Source organism: Chiloscyllium plagiosum, unplaced genomic scaffold (genome assembly GCF_037043375.1).
Source record: "Chiloscyllium plagiosum isolate Xiang-an unplaced genomic scaffold, Cpla_swu_hap1 HiC_scaffold_13, whole genome shotgun sequence".
In the NCBI taxonomy this organism is placed as follows: Eukaryota; Metazoa; Chordata; class Chondrichthyes; order Orectolobiformes; family Hemiscylliidae; genus Chiloscyllium; species Chiloscyllium plagiosum.
This window is the reverse complement of record NW_028270151.1, coordinates 96,884,288-96,898,427: the sequence shown is the minus strand read 5'-3', so window position 1 is coordinate 96,898,427 and position 14,140 is coordinate 96,884,288.

The window sequence follows — 14,140 nt, the reverse complement described above, 5'->3', positions numbered from 1 at the left end:
ACTGCACGGTTAAGGTAAGGAAAGTGCAAAGGCAAGGAAAGTGGCATCTCGAACTGGCTCCGCGGTCAGAGTATCCTCACAATGTGATCTGTGTTTCTCGGATTGTAATGCTACCTCCGGTTTTAGGGTGGGAACATTATTTGACCAAATCACAAGCGAACCTATATTCTCACGCACTCACAGATACATTTATAGTTGAAAAACGTATGCGAAGATAGACTCAGCTTACGATTGATTTTTGTCTGGATTGATGGGCTATCAATATCTGCTGCGAAATTGACATTGTAGCCGGGCACATCCCAGCAGCTGTGCGAGTCGGAGAGGAATCATGTAACCCTTTCCATGTCACTTTGCATCTCTTGTTATACAGGATCACAATTGGAAACGCAAGAAAGTGGGGCTCGTGGACAAGCGGTCCAAGCCGCTGCATCCCGATTCCAGGTTCGAAAGGAGCGTGAGTTCAGATCCCACCGCTGCCATTTCAGCTTATCATCACCAACGCTGCAGCTTGTTAAAATGTTGTTTCGGTGCCCACTGGATGTTGAAAACAAAAGTTAAGTGGGTTTGCTTCCCAGGGAATTTACTGTGGTGTGGGATAGTGCCAAATATTTCAAAGTGTCTCTGCTGTCATGATCGTGTTCGCCTCCCACGCGGTAAATCGCAAACAGTTCTGCCGTTCCAGGCAAGTTGTCTTTTTACTGGAACCGAATGGAGACTGTTATTTCATTGCTGTTGTGAAACAAAGTCCTACGGTGACTCTACTCGTTGTTATTTGGCTTTCTGGCTAATGGGAAAATCGTTCTAATGAATTTCGATGTCATACGTTATTGAATTTCTCCCATTTCCTTCATTTCCGCCCTGGAGACATCGGAAGGGAAAGGGAATCGAATCGAGACTGTGATTGGTGAAATTCACTTTTTATGGCCAATTCTTATTATGTTCTTTCTTTCTCTCTTTTCAGCATTGTCTGGAAAATGGTGGTGGACTAAGGCTGCAGTATGTTTGGAAGAGTAGTTTGGAATTGCCCTGTTGTTTGTTGTGAGATTACTTTATGACTCATGCCCTCAGACTGTCTCACGTTTAGCATTCATGCATCTCAGTGTCTGAAAATGCATGAGGCATGCCAGTTTTGTTTGTGTTCCGTGTTAAATGCTTTCTGCTTTGCGATTCACTCAATACATTTCGAGTTAACAGGGTTTCTGAGGTAACTTCCAGCAGCAAAAATCATCAACTGAGGATCTGGGAAAATTTCACAGAGTATGGTCAGTCGGAGCTAAAGTAAGGAAGTCGTTCGTTTCTGCAGTGTTTCACAATACCACCTTTCCCGTGAGCAGTCGAACAAACTAAATGATTGTGCCACAGACTGCGACGGCAAGCTCCGCTAAAAAATAATCCTTTACAGCCGGTGTAAGCAACACAACGTTATTGGGGTACACAGCGTGAAAACAGGTGCTTTGGGGTATCTCGTCCATGCTCACCACATTGCCAAAATTAAACAAGTCCCGTTCCCCACCATTTGGCCCCAATCCCTCGAAACCCATCCTATTCAAAAATTCATCCGATTACCTTTGCAATTTTCTGAGTGTAATAGCCTCCTTCACTCCCTCTGGTTGCTCCTTCCATACACGCACAACCTTCTGTGTGGGAAATGTGCCTCAGGTCCATTGTCAATTTCAGCCCACTCACCTTAAACCTATGCTCTCGAGTTTTCAACTCACCCCAACTTGGGTAAAACACGTAAATACTCAGTTTACAACCCTTCCATAAGATCATGTCGCAGCCGTTACGCTGCATGGAAAGTCGTCCCAGCCTATTCCACCTCGCCCTACGGTACAAACATTGACGACATCCTTGTCTGCATTTTGTTATCAATTTCACGTGTCTTTTTTTTAGGTTTTCAAGATGTCAATTACGCTGGACAACAATGAGCGCTTGGAAACAGAAAAGTGAAACGAAGAATGGCTTCAACTTTCAGTGCTAGATGCCAAGAGCCGCCGCCGCGGTGTTTGGGGCTTGTTTCGGTAGAGTAGTGTTCATCACGTACGCCTCGCACGCGAAAAGTCCCCAGTTCGAAACTCGGCTGAAACTGCTTTGTTCTTGAACTGCAGCCTTTCACAGGGGCAAGTACTTATCTTTCTTACTTGCTTTCCCATCTGCAAACCTGCCTTAGTTTGCGTGAACAAATCTGCTCTCGTGGTGAAATGTAATGCAATTCCATTTAATGACTGTGCAAAGCATTGTAAAGTTTTTCTCCTAACTGGTGCTGATCATATGCGATTCTGTTTGAGAGTGTAGTTACCGCCTTCTGATCCTTCCACGAAAAGCAGTACCGCATTTGCATTCCTTGCGCAGGCGGCCCGGTTCCAAGACAGAGAAGAAGCTGATGCTCTGGTGTAACAGCGCACCACGAATTCCTGAACTTGTCTGTCTGTCAAATGCAATAGCTGTAGAAGGAAAAATAAAACGTGCTCCAAACTTCCCTTTATCATTCATCCCTGGTTTTGAAGTTGTAAACTCTAGATATAGAGCCATACGAATGAGGGTATTTCTCTCCTGTTAACTCCCACCAAACTCACATCTCATGGAACCCTTCCATATGGACACAACTCAGTTTTACCTGGTGTCATACCACATGATCTATTCGTCTTTTCCACCACGCCATGAAACCCCGCCTTGTCTTTTCAAATGTCATTATCCCTCACTACATCGATGGACTCCTTTCCATTTTATTCTTTCCAAGTAAACACTGTCCATTCTTCCTGACGTCTTTTCATTCCAGTCATCGCTATCCATGTCTTTTATTATCTCTTTATATTCCAGTATTGTTCATGTTGAGAAAGGATGCTGGGTCCAATGCAACAAATTAAAGCCCGCTCTAATGCTGTATACTGCCATGACCAACGTAGGGAAAATGGAAGCTAATTCTTTCAAAAGTGAATCCGTTAGTTGTCGCATTATGTATCAATCCCTGACTGGGAAGTGACTGTTTTTCCTCACTTTTCTGTCCTTTCTGAACATTTGCTAAAGCAGCACAATAAGGGAACATAGAATGCCTAAAGTTCAGAAACTGATTATTCGCTGCGAGAAATGCACACCAATCCTCCAGGGATTAACCCTCACAGAGCAATTCTTTACCCTTTTTCTCTTCATTTGCTCATGAATAAGGCACCTTACTGACAGTCGACCCAGGTGTAAGCAAATCATATCTCTGGCGCAGTGAGGCAGCAGTGATAACCAGTGAGCCAACTTGCAGCCCTGTACAATATTGCAAGGCACATGCGGACGCGTTTGAAATGCAATTCCTGTCAAAGATGCTCTACTTTTGTTATTGCCCTTATTAGGAACAATAAATCCTGATTCCCTGAACAAGAAATGAACCCAAACCACAGCGGTGAAAGCGCTGCATCGTCACCATTCGTCGACCAGGAAGGACGGCATGTGCAGTTGTATCTTCTCTCAGCAGCACAGCTTTCTTTTCCAGCGATGAGAAATTTCTATCAAAAAAGAATGTTCGTGACACCGTGCTTTTACAGCACAGAATAATACATTATGTCAGTGCCAGTCAATAAACATCCATCCATTCTCGTTTCCAGATATTAATACTTGGCCCATCGCCTGACGTCTGAAGTGTTCATTTCAATGAGACTTTCTATGCAAAGTTTTAATCTCAAATGAACCAGCGATAGAGACTGAAGTCAGATACCGTCACATTTGTTCCTGACCTGCGGGAGAACTGAACCTCATTTTGACCCATAGAGGGAACTATATAGACACATCTTTTGATAGCGACGAAGGACTCAGGAGAGCCCAATTTCCATAAAATGAAGAATTGAACAGTCTGGCCTCTTCTTTGTTCACTATTAGCTTTAAAACCCGTTTCTGTTTACATAGGTAAACTGGCAGGAGGCTGTCCTTCTAAGACTGCCCCAATCGTGAATATTTGGAACCTGCTAAACGTTGATTTCTCCACCTCTGGGGCAGCCTGGCTAGCTAAGCTCTTCCAGCCTCCTATCTGTTTAATTTGGATTCCAGCACATTCCTGTTTCTACATAAGGAACGGAAGCACACAGCCGCATCCCTGTACGTTTTCGTCCTGCACTGTTTCACCATTACTTTACTGCTTCTATTGAGTCACGTTGTTCTTCCTGCCAAACAAAGGCATTCTTCGCATCAGAAGCTTGTCATTCTCATATTCCTCGAAAGAAAAACACGAATGTGGACTTCCAAACTGAAACAGATGAGGCATGGTCTGCGTAAAAAAAATGACTTCCAGCTGTTCCTTCAAAAATGTTTCCTAACAACATATAGAACGCACCTTCGGATGCTTGCTGCAATAGTTGCAAGAAAATTCAGCAAGACTGCCGTGAGAATGGAGGCTACAACTCCTGGTTTACAAAACCAGGGCTCGAACCACTGAGTTAAGGAAACACTAACGTCTTTAGACTGACAAAAGATGATGACCTCGAGAAGAACAAATTCTGTCAAATCAGTTTTGTGATAAAAGCTTCGTTTTGTGTGACAAGATACGACTTGAAACCCACTTCTTTGATCACTTGTTTGATATAACACTTTGTCATCTTCCCAATATCTCATAATGTGACAGGGATCAACATTTGTTTCAACTCACACAGAGGAAATGTTTTGAAGTTTATATTATGAAAAAGGCATATTGCAGTGTTAATACCAATTAATTGTCCTTGATTTCAGCATGTATTACAGTTTTTCTTCATCACTTGGTGAGTAATTCCTTTCCTATAGCCCTGTGTGATTTACATAGCGATGGGATTTTATAATTTATGGCTTTGGCAGATGACGTTTAGGCACCAAACGTGAAACAGTTCAAATCGAACATGCTCTGGATGTTGGAATTCGAGGGAATGCACATATCTGAGAGAGCACTTTAAAACATAATCTCGGGTGTCGTGTCTGCTGGCTGGGTTGGCATACTATTGACCAGCTCTGTTTGCTCTTGGGTGGGCTGGACGACATGACAGTGATACCTAGAGGGAAGACAGTCAAGAGATTTGTAGAAAATGATGAAACCTTTGAAATTTAGCTGCCCAGTGATGGCTGAGCAACCCTTGTTGTGAGTACACCCACATGCAGAGGAGGTATTGGAAGACATCAGAATTACATCATTGGGTGAATAACCTGCAATTCCTTCCCTTCCACCATGAGGGAGCCCGTGTGAAAAGATAAAACTGTGAAGGCCGCATTGCACGTTTGGGAAAATGGGCGTTGGTAAAAATGTCATTCAGATAATGAACAATGAAAGAGTGAACAGAACGCAAGTGCACCCTTCAACAGAAGCTGAGGGGGTTAGAGCATAGAACATAGAATATTACAGCGCAGTACCGTCCCTTCGGCCCTCGATGTTGAGCCGACCTGTGTACCGATCTGAAGCCCACCTTACCTATATTATTCCATGTACGTCCATATGCTTGTCCAATGACGACTTAAATGTACTTAAAGTTAGGGAATCTACTACCGCTGCAGGCAAAGCGTTCCATACCCCATCCACTGTGCCACCGTGGGCGGCATGGTGGCACAGTGGTTAGCACTGCTGCCTCACAGCGCCTGAGACCCGGGTTCAATTCCCGACTCAGGCGACTGACTGTGTGGAGTTTGCACATTCTCCCCGTGTCTGCGTGGGTTTCCTCCGGGTGCTCCGGTTTCCTCCCACAGTCACAAAGATGTGCAGGGTCAGGTGAATTGGCCATGCTAAATTGCCAGTAGTGTTAGGTAAGGGGTAAATGTAGGGGTATGGGTGGGTTTCGCTTCGGCGGGTCGGTGTGGACTTGTTGGGCCGAAGGGCCTGTTTCCACACTGTAATCTAATCTAATCTAATCTAATCTAATCTACTCTCTGAGTAAATAAACTGCCTCTGACACCTGTCATTTATCTATCATTCCTCAATTTAAAGCTATGCCCCCTCGTGCTGGTTGTCGCCATTCTTGGAAGAAGGCTCTCCCTATCCAACCTGCTTCACCCTCTGAATCTAATATATGTCTCTGTTAAGTCACTTCTCAAACTTCTTCTCTCTATCGAGAAAATTACAAGTCCCGCAGCTTTTCCTGGTAAGACTTTCCCTCCATACCAGGCTACATCCGAGTAACTCTCCTCTGCACCCTTTCCAAAGCTTCCATATCCTTCTTATAATGCGGTGACCAGAACTGTACACAATACTCCAAGTGTGGCCGCACTAGAATTTTGTGCATATGTAGCATAACCTCATGGTTCCAGAACACGATCCCTCTATTAATAAAAGCTAAAACACTGTATGCCTTCTTAACAACTCTGTCAATCTGGCTGGCAACTTTCAAGGATCTGTGTACTGGACACCGAGATCTTTCTACTCATCTACACTGCCAGGAATCTTACCATTAATCTAGTACTTTGCATTCCTCTTACTCTGACCAAAGTGAATCACCTCACACTTGTCCGCATTAAATTCTATTTGCCACCTCTCAGCCCAGCTCTGCAGCTTATCTATATCTCGCTGCAACCTTCTACGTAATTCGTCACTATGCACAACTCCACCAACCTCAGTGACATCTGCAAACGTACTAACACACTCTTCTACGCCCTCATCCACGTCGTTTATAAATCGAACAGCAGTGGACCCAACAGCGATCCTTGCGGCTCAGCACTGTTAAGTGGACTCCAGGAGCAACATTTCCCAACAACTACCACCCTGTGTCTTCTTTCAGCAAGCCAATTACTGATGCAAACTGCTTCATCTCCAACAATCCCATTCCTCCGGATTTTTTACAATAGCCTACTGTGGGGAACCTTATCGAACGCCTTGCTGAAATCCATATACACAACATTATCTCATCTACCTGCTTGGTCACCTTCTCAAAGAACTCCATAAGGTTTTTGTGGCACGACGTAACCTTCACAAAACTATGCTGATTATCCCTAATCAAATTATTTTTTTCTAGATGATTATAAATCCTATCCCTTATAACCTTTTCCAACACTTTACCAACAACTGAAGTGAAGCGCACTGGTCTATAATAAACAGGATTGTCTGTACTCCCATTCTTGAACATGGGAACCACATTTGCTCTCCTCCAGTCTTCTGGCACTATTCATGCAGACAATGACGATTTAAAGATCATTGCCAAAGGCTCGGCAATCACCCCAATGGCTTCCCAAAGGATCCTAGGATAAATCTCATCCGGCCCATGGGGAAATATCTACTTTCACACTCTTCAGGATTTCTAATACCTCCTCCTTGTGAACCTCAATCACACCTCGTCCAGTTGTCTGTGTCTAAGTACTCTACTCGACAACATTGCCGTTTTCTAGACTGAATACTGTTGAAATGTATTCAGTTGTGCTTCCCCTATCTCCACTGACTCTGCACACAACTTCCCACTATGTCCCTGATTGGCCCGAATCTTACTCTAGTCATTCTTTTATTCCTTAAATACATATCGAAAGCCTTCGGTTTCACCCTGATCCTATCGGCCAACAACTTCTCACGTTGACTCCTGGCTCATCTGAGCTCTCTCTTTAGGTCTTTCCTGGCTACCTTGTAACCATTAAGAGCCCTAAATGAGCCTTTGCATCTCATTCTAACATAAGCCTTCTTCTTTCTCTTGACCAGAGAATCTACTTCTTCATAAACCACGGCTCCCGCGCCCTACAGCTTTCTCCCTGAATGACAGATTCATACTTATCAAGGACACACAGTGGCATTTCCTTGAATTAGCTTCACATTTCTAATGTGCCTACACTGCAGTTTCCTTCTCCATCCTATGCTTCCTAAATACTGCCTAATCGCATCATAAATGACGTTCCCCTAGCTGTAACTCTTGCCCAGTGGTATACACCTATCTATATCTATAACAATAGTAAACTCAACAAAACGGTGATCTCTATCACCAAAGTGCTCACCTACTTCCCAGTCTAACACTTGGCCGGGCTCATTATGCATTACCGAATCTAATGTGACCACGCCCCTTGTTGGCCTGTCTACATACTGTGTCAGGAACCCCTCCTGCACACAGTGGACAAAAACTGACCCATCTATAGTAATCGTACTATAGTGTTTTCTGCCAATATTTGGAAAGTTGTAGTCCCCCATGACAACTACCCACTCTCCCTCACTCCTATCGAAAATCATACTTGCTATCCTTTCGTCTACATCTCTGGAACTATTCGGAGGCCTGTAGAAAACTCCCAATAGCGTGACCTCTCCTTTCCTGTTTCTAACTTCAGCCCATATTACGTCAGTTGACGAGACCCAAACACCCTTTCTGCAACAGTAATACTGTCCGTGACCAACACGGCCACACGTCTCCCTCTTTTACCTTCTCTGTTCTTATTGTAATCCTGGAATCTGCAACAACCATTCCTGTCCCTGCTCTGTTCATGTCTACGAAATGGCCACAACATCGAATTCCCAGGTACCAATGCAACCTGCAAGTTCGCCCCCCTTATTCTGGATGCTCCTGGCATTGAAGCAGACACACTCCAAACCAAATTCTTGCTTGCAGGTGCCATCTTGCGCCCCTGAAGCTTGATTCTGGACCTCCCTACTCTCAAAAATTTCTATACTTGAACTGCAATTTTGGTTCACATCCCCCTGCTGGATTAGTTTAAACCCACCCCAATAGCCTTAGCGAATTTCCCGCCCCCACCCAAAGATATTGGTACCCCTCTGGTTCAGATGAAGATCATCCTGTTTGTACAGGTCCCACCGACCCCAGAAAGAGCCCCAATTATTCCAAGAATCCAAACCCTCCCTCCTGCACCATCCGTGTAGCCACGTTCTCAACTCCTCTCTCTCTCTATCCATTGTTCCACTAGCACCAGAGCAGGGAGGGAATTTGAAAGAACGGATCGAAGTGTATTATGACCGTGTCGTCCAAACGAATGGTTTAGCGTTTGAGCTGCAGAAGGGCAGAGACGTGGAAGAGTTAATGATGTTAATGAGGTGCAAGTCGGCTGACATGGTGATGATGGGGACATGTGGTTAACAACACATCACGAGTTGAAGGATTTCACCATGGTAATGACGTGTCTGTTCAGACTCAAACCAATGCCAGGGAGAAATTTGAATCACTGGCGAGGCATTTTCTCCTGTCACGTCGTCGATGATGCCTTCCAGCTCATCTCATCCACTTCCCTCAACCCCACTCCCAAAACTCATCCCTCCAAATATGACGAGGACAGAAATTCGTTCTTCAACACTTTAAAATCTTGCAGCCTCTGTAGACATCATGTCATCCTCCCGTATTTCCGTCAGCTGCAAATGAACCACAACAATTAAGATGTGCTTCCCTCCCCACCCCTATCCATTTTCTATAAATATCATTCCCTCTTCCACTCCCTTACAAAGTGCACGCTACCACAAAACCACCCTCCCCTCCCAGCACCTTCTCATTCCCACACGGGATTTGCAAAACATCCACCCACACATTCGTCCTCAACTCTGTCAAAGGCGCAAAAGACCCTTGCATGTCCATCAGAGTTTTACCTGCATTTCCACGCATGTCATTTACTGTAACAATTGCTCCCTTTGCTGTCTCCTCGACATTGTGGAAATTGGATGCCTAATTACAGACCGCTTCGGAAAACATCTCCGGGACATCCGCACCAAACAACACCACTGGCCTCTGGCTGAACAGTCAACTCTCCCTCCCACACAGCCAAGTTCATTCAGGTCCAGGGTCTCTGCCGCTCTCATGAACTGTCCTATCTGTACATCTTCCATCCCACCTATCTGCTCCAGCCTGCGCCGCGACCTTTCATTATTATCCCCACCTCCGTCTATCACGCTCTCCGCTACCTTGTCCCACCCCACCCTCTTCCATTTGTCTCTGTACCCCCTCGGTTCACAAGCCTCTTTCCTGATGAAGTCTCGTGTCCAAAATATCGATTGTCCTGCTCATTCGTTGCTGCCTGCCCTGCTGCGCTTTTCCAGCATCACACTTTCGACTCAGTGGAGAGGTAGTGGATTTTCAGCTCGGGACTGAAGTCAGAGGCCTCAGTTTTGCAATGATTGAATTGTAAGAAATGTCTGCTCCATCAGGACTGTATTTCAGGCATGTCAGGACAATGTTTGACCTGGAGGGAACACGGAGGCGATCATGTTCCTATCCACCTGCTGACCTGCTCGTTCTCTGTGGTGGAAGTTGTGTGCATGAAAGATTCTGACAAAATTCAGGTCACATTCTTAGTGTCGAAAATCCCTTACCTTCAAACCATATCATCAGACAGATTGTAGAGTCTTTTGAAATACGGTTTCACACTCTCATTTTGGGATCACATCAATTTCGCAGGATATTAGAAGGGGTAGATTTAGAAGTCAATCTCTCCACCATAATCTGATGGAGCCACGATTTCTATTCCAAATACAACTTGATCAGATTTCGAACATGAAAGGAAAAAGCTCTGGTAATAGTGTGAGATAAGTCGTTCACCTATTGTGCGTGTGGACCAGGTTTTTACCTGTCATCAGACTTACACACCTCAATTGCAGTCATAGTGAGGAATGACTGTGGAAATGTAAGGATTCATTTCCCTGTCTGAGCTGAATTCCCATGGACGCAATGATACCAGGAACAAGCCATTTACCTGCTCAGAGTGTGGGAAGGGATTCACTCTGTCACTGACCTGCTGCGACACCTGCTCGTTCAAAATGATGAGAAACTATTTCAGTGTCTGAACTGCGGAAAATGCTTTAAAATGTCCAGCGATTGGAGAACCGAACACGACGCTCATACTAATGAGAAACCTTTTCTCTCTCCAGACTTTGGACAATGTTATCAAACCTCTATGTGTTTCATCTCTGAGAAATATGCCCACATAAATAAGAGTCCATTAAAATATATAGAGACCTGACGTCTGACCCACGTGCTCACCCGGAGTAGAGACCTTTTCAATTCCAAATCTGTGGGACAGTGCTGCAAAGTCCGAGCGACCGGATGACTCATCACCTTTCTCGCCATATTAACAGGACTTTCTAAATGCCATGACTGCGGGAAGTGCTGCAGAAGGTGCTGAATACTTGCGTGTGTTCAACGTGTTAACACTGAATAAAGACATTAATCATTATAAACGTTCCTGGGGACAGTTCATCATGAACGTCATCACATTGTGGAGAGATCTATCAAATATGTAGCCTGTGGGATGTGCTCCCTAGTCTCTGTAGAATTGATTTCCCATCGATATTTTCGAATTGTGAGAGAAGTTTCAAGGAACCTATTCCAGGAATAGGTTCAAGCGATCATCTCAACTCTCAGTACACCATCTGGTTTGCATTTGGATGCAAGCATTTACCTGCTCCATGTCAGCAAAACAGTCAGGTCACTCATCGACCCTGTTGAGAGAATAGAGAATCCCACTGAGGGAAGGAATTCACTCACTCATCGACCCTACTAAGGCAGCGTAGTGTTTACGTATCACAACAGCAATTGAACATTGTTGTTCTTCACATTCAGGCCTGGAATCAAAGTTGGAATATTCTAGATAACAATCAAATAAATCAGCTTTGTGTTAAATGCTTTGAGTAGGTAATGAGCAAGTTAGACGAAGTCAAGCCGGTGGAGGTGACCAGTTTGAATTTCCCCAGGCATATGCCAAGGTGCAGTACGGCAAACTGCTAAGGAAGAGGACATGGATTGAGGCTTGGCTGATAGGCAAAAGGCAGACAGTTGGGTAAAGGGGTCTTCTCCAGGATGGCAGCCCGTGACTACTGGAGTTCAGCAGGAGTCAGTGTTGGCAACACATCTATTCACATGAAAGCAGAACTAATTCAAAGTTCAATTTTCTTTTATGTTTCACATGCAGTTTCAGATGGTGTTTAGGAAGGGAAATACAATGCAGGTGTTCAGTTCAAGCGAATAGGAAAGCACGGGCAGAGGTTTACACCTAAGTCAATAGGAGGCTCTGGACAGATACATTTGGAACATTAGGAGCAGGTCTAGACCCCATATCGAAATGATGATATGTTTTGAGTGGTGGATAGGAGGTTTATAATGAGTGACTCAGTGGCGAGTACCCATGTCTTGTGGCCTCAGCGATGTTGATTCGATATCTACTTTGGATGACTGTGTATTTGGAGTTTGCACATTCCTCCCCAGACGAAAGATGTGCGGCTGACGTTCTTTGGTCATGGGAAATGCAGAGTTACAGGAATTGAGTAGAGGTGTGAGTTTGGGTGTGATTCCCTTCGCAGGATTACTGAGGGATTCTTGGTCCGAATGGCCGGGTTCCACATTGTAGGTATTCCGTTAGAACAATGTTGATTGCTGAGATTTACGCCTTGTCATAAGACTTTTTTTTAAAAAGGGGACAGCTTCCATATTAACACATGGTTTCAAGTGAATCTCTTGAACGATATAAGGAGTCGAGGGGCATTCTTATGGAGAATATTATAAAGGTCAATCGAGGATATGAGATGTCATCAGAACATAAAGCTAAGTATAGTCTAAAGATAATCTACAATAATTAAGAACTTGAGACCAAATAGGACTTTAAGATGAAAGAGCTCACCTTTGTCTTGAATCTCAGCAGATGGAGAGACATATAATGTTCACTTCGCGTCAGTTTACACCATGGAGAACGATATAACGGGTACAATTAAATATTGATGTTTTGAAAGTCGTTCACATTGAAAAGGGGAAGGGCTGGAGAACCTGGAAAATATAAAGTTGGATATTTCTCTGGGATTTGATCTCCTGTATCCCGGAAACTTGTGGGAAGTTCGGGAAAGAAACCTTTGGAACTTACGTAGAAATATTTTTATCATCTATTATGACGAGTGGGGCGCCGAATGACCAGGGGATGGCTATTGTGCCTTTGTTTAGAAAGGAATCCACGGAGAAGCCTGGGAGCGATAGATGATTGTGTCTGGTAATGGTCGTGGGTAAGCTGTTTGGTGCAATTCTAAATGATAGGATTTATATGAATGTTTAGATACAAGGAATGAATCGGGATAATCAGCATGGTTTTGCACAGAATTGCTTGAGTTTTTTGAGCGCGTAAGCAAGAAGATCAATGAGGACAAAGTAACAGACTTTGCTCACTTGGACTTTAATAAAACATTTTACACGGTTCCACATGGTTGACTAATTCATAAAGTTAGATCGAATGGAGTTAAATGTAAGTTTTCCACTTAGATATAAAATTAGTTTAACAGCAGTATGCCGAGAATGGTGGTGTAGGGTAGTTTTCAGACTAAAGGACAGTTACCAAAGGTATCCCATTGGCTGAGCGCACATTCATTTCTTTTACATTTAAATGAATGATTTAGGTGGCAAGATAGAAGTAAATTTGCAAAATTGGTAGTAGAAGGTTGTGAAGCGATTTTCTCATCAGGTCAGTTTCTCTCTGGCCTCGAGTTTAAAAAGCGTGTGGTAAAGGAGTGGAGAAGGGTCATTCGTCCATCTTGAAGCGCACGATATCAGGCATACATCTATTCCCGTCCCGGTTTGCAGCAGTTACATTCTCCCTGTGATCTTAAATGACATAACAATGGTACTGAAGGTTGACCTGGTCACACTATTGTAACCCCTTTGAGGAGCGTATTCTCATGTTCACATACAGAGGCAGTCACACAGGCACATTCCCCAACAGTGACAGTGTCCTCAGGATTCTCCCCACTCCATGTGCTTTACGTCTGTAAGTTTCTCCAGAGAAAGGCGCCTTTAAGTGGAATACAAGACACTTCGCCAGAAAATGTGCACCGTTGCGATGAGCCGCGATATGAAATGGATACTGAGCTGAAATAATCGAACACGCTTCTCATGTGTAACTTTCAATAACACAAATCCCACCAATACAAGCCGTCTGGCTCCTGGGACCTAACAGCATAGCGCCCAGCAGACATTCCTCACAAAAATCAACGGACCCACGGCAAAATCTAAACACTTTCACGTCTCATCTTGTTCTATTTCTGCCTCTGTCACACCTCCACTTTCCCCTGAACGTCCAGTCCCGATGTCAATGAGCTGTTTGATATAAACACAGGCACATCGAGAAAGCAATCTTTATCTCAAAAGCAGAGCCAGGGAATGTAAGCTGCAAGGGCTTGCTCTCGGCTGGTTAATGAGACATCACGGTCTCATCGTCCTGATTATCAGATAGACTGATTCCACAAATATGCACCGTAATAGTTATTACC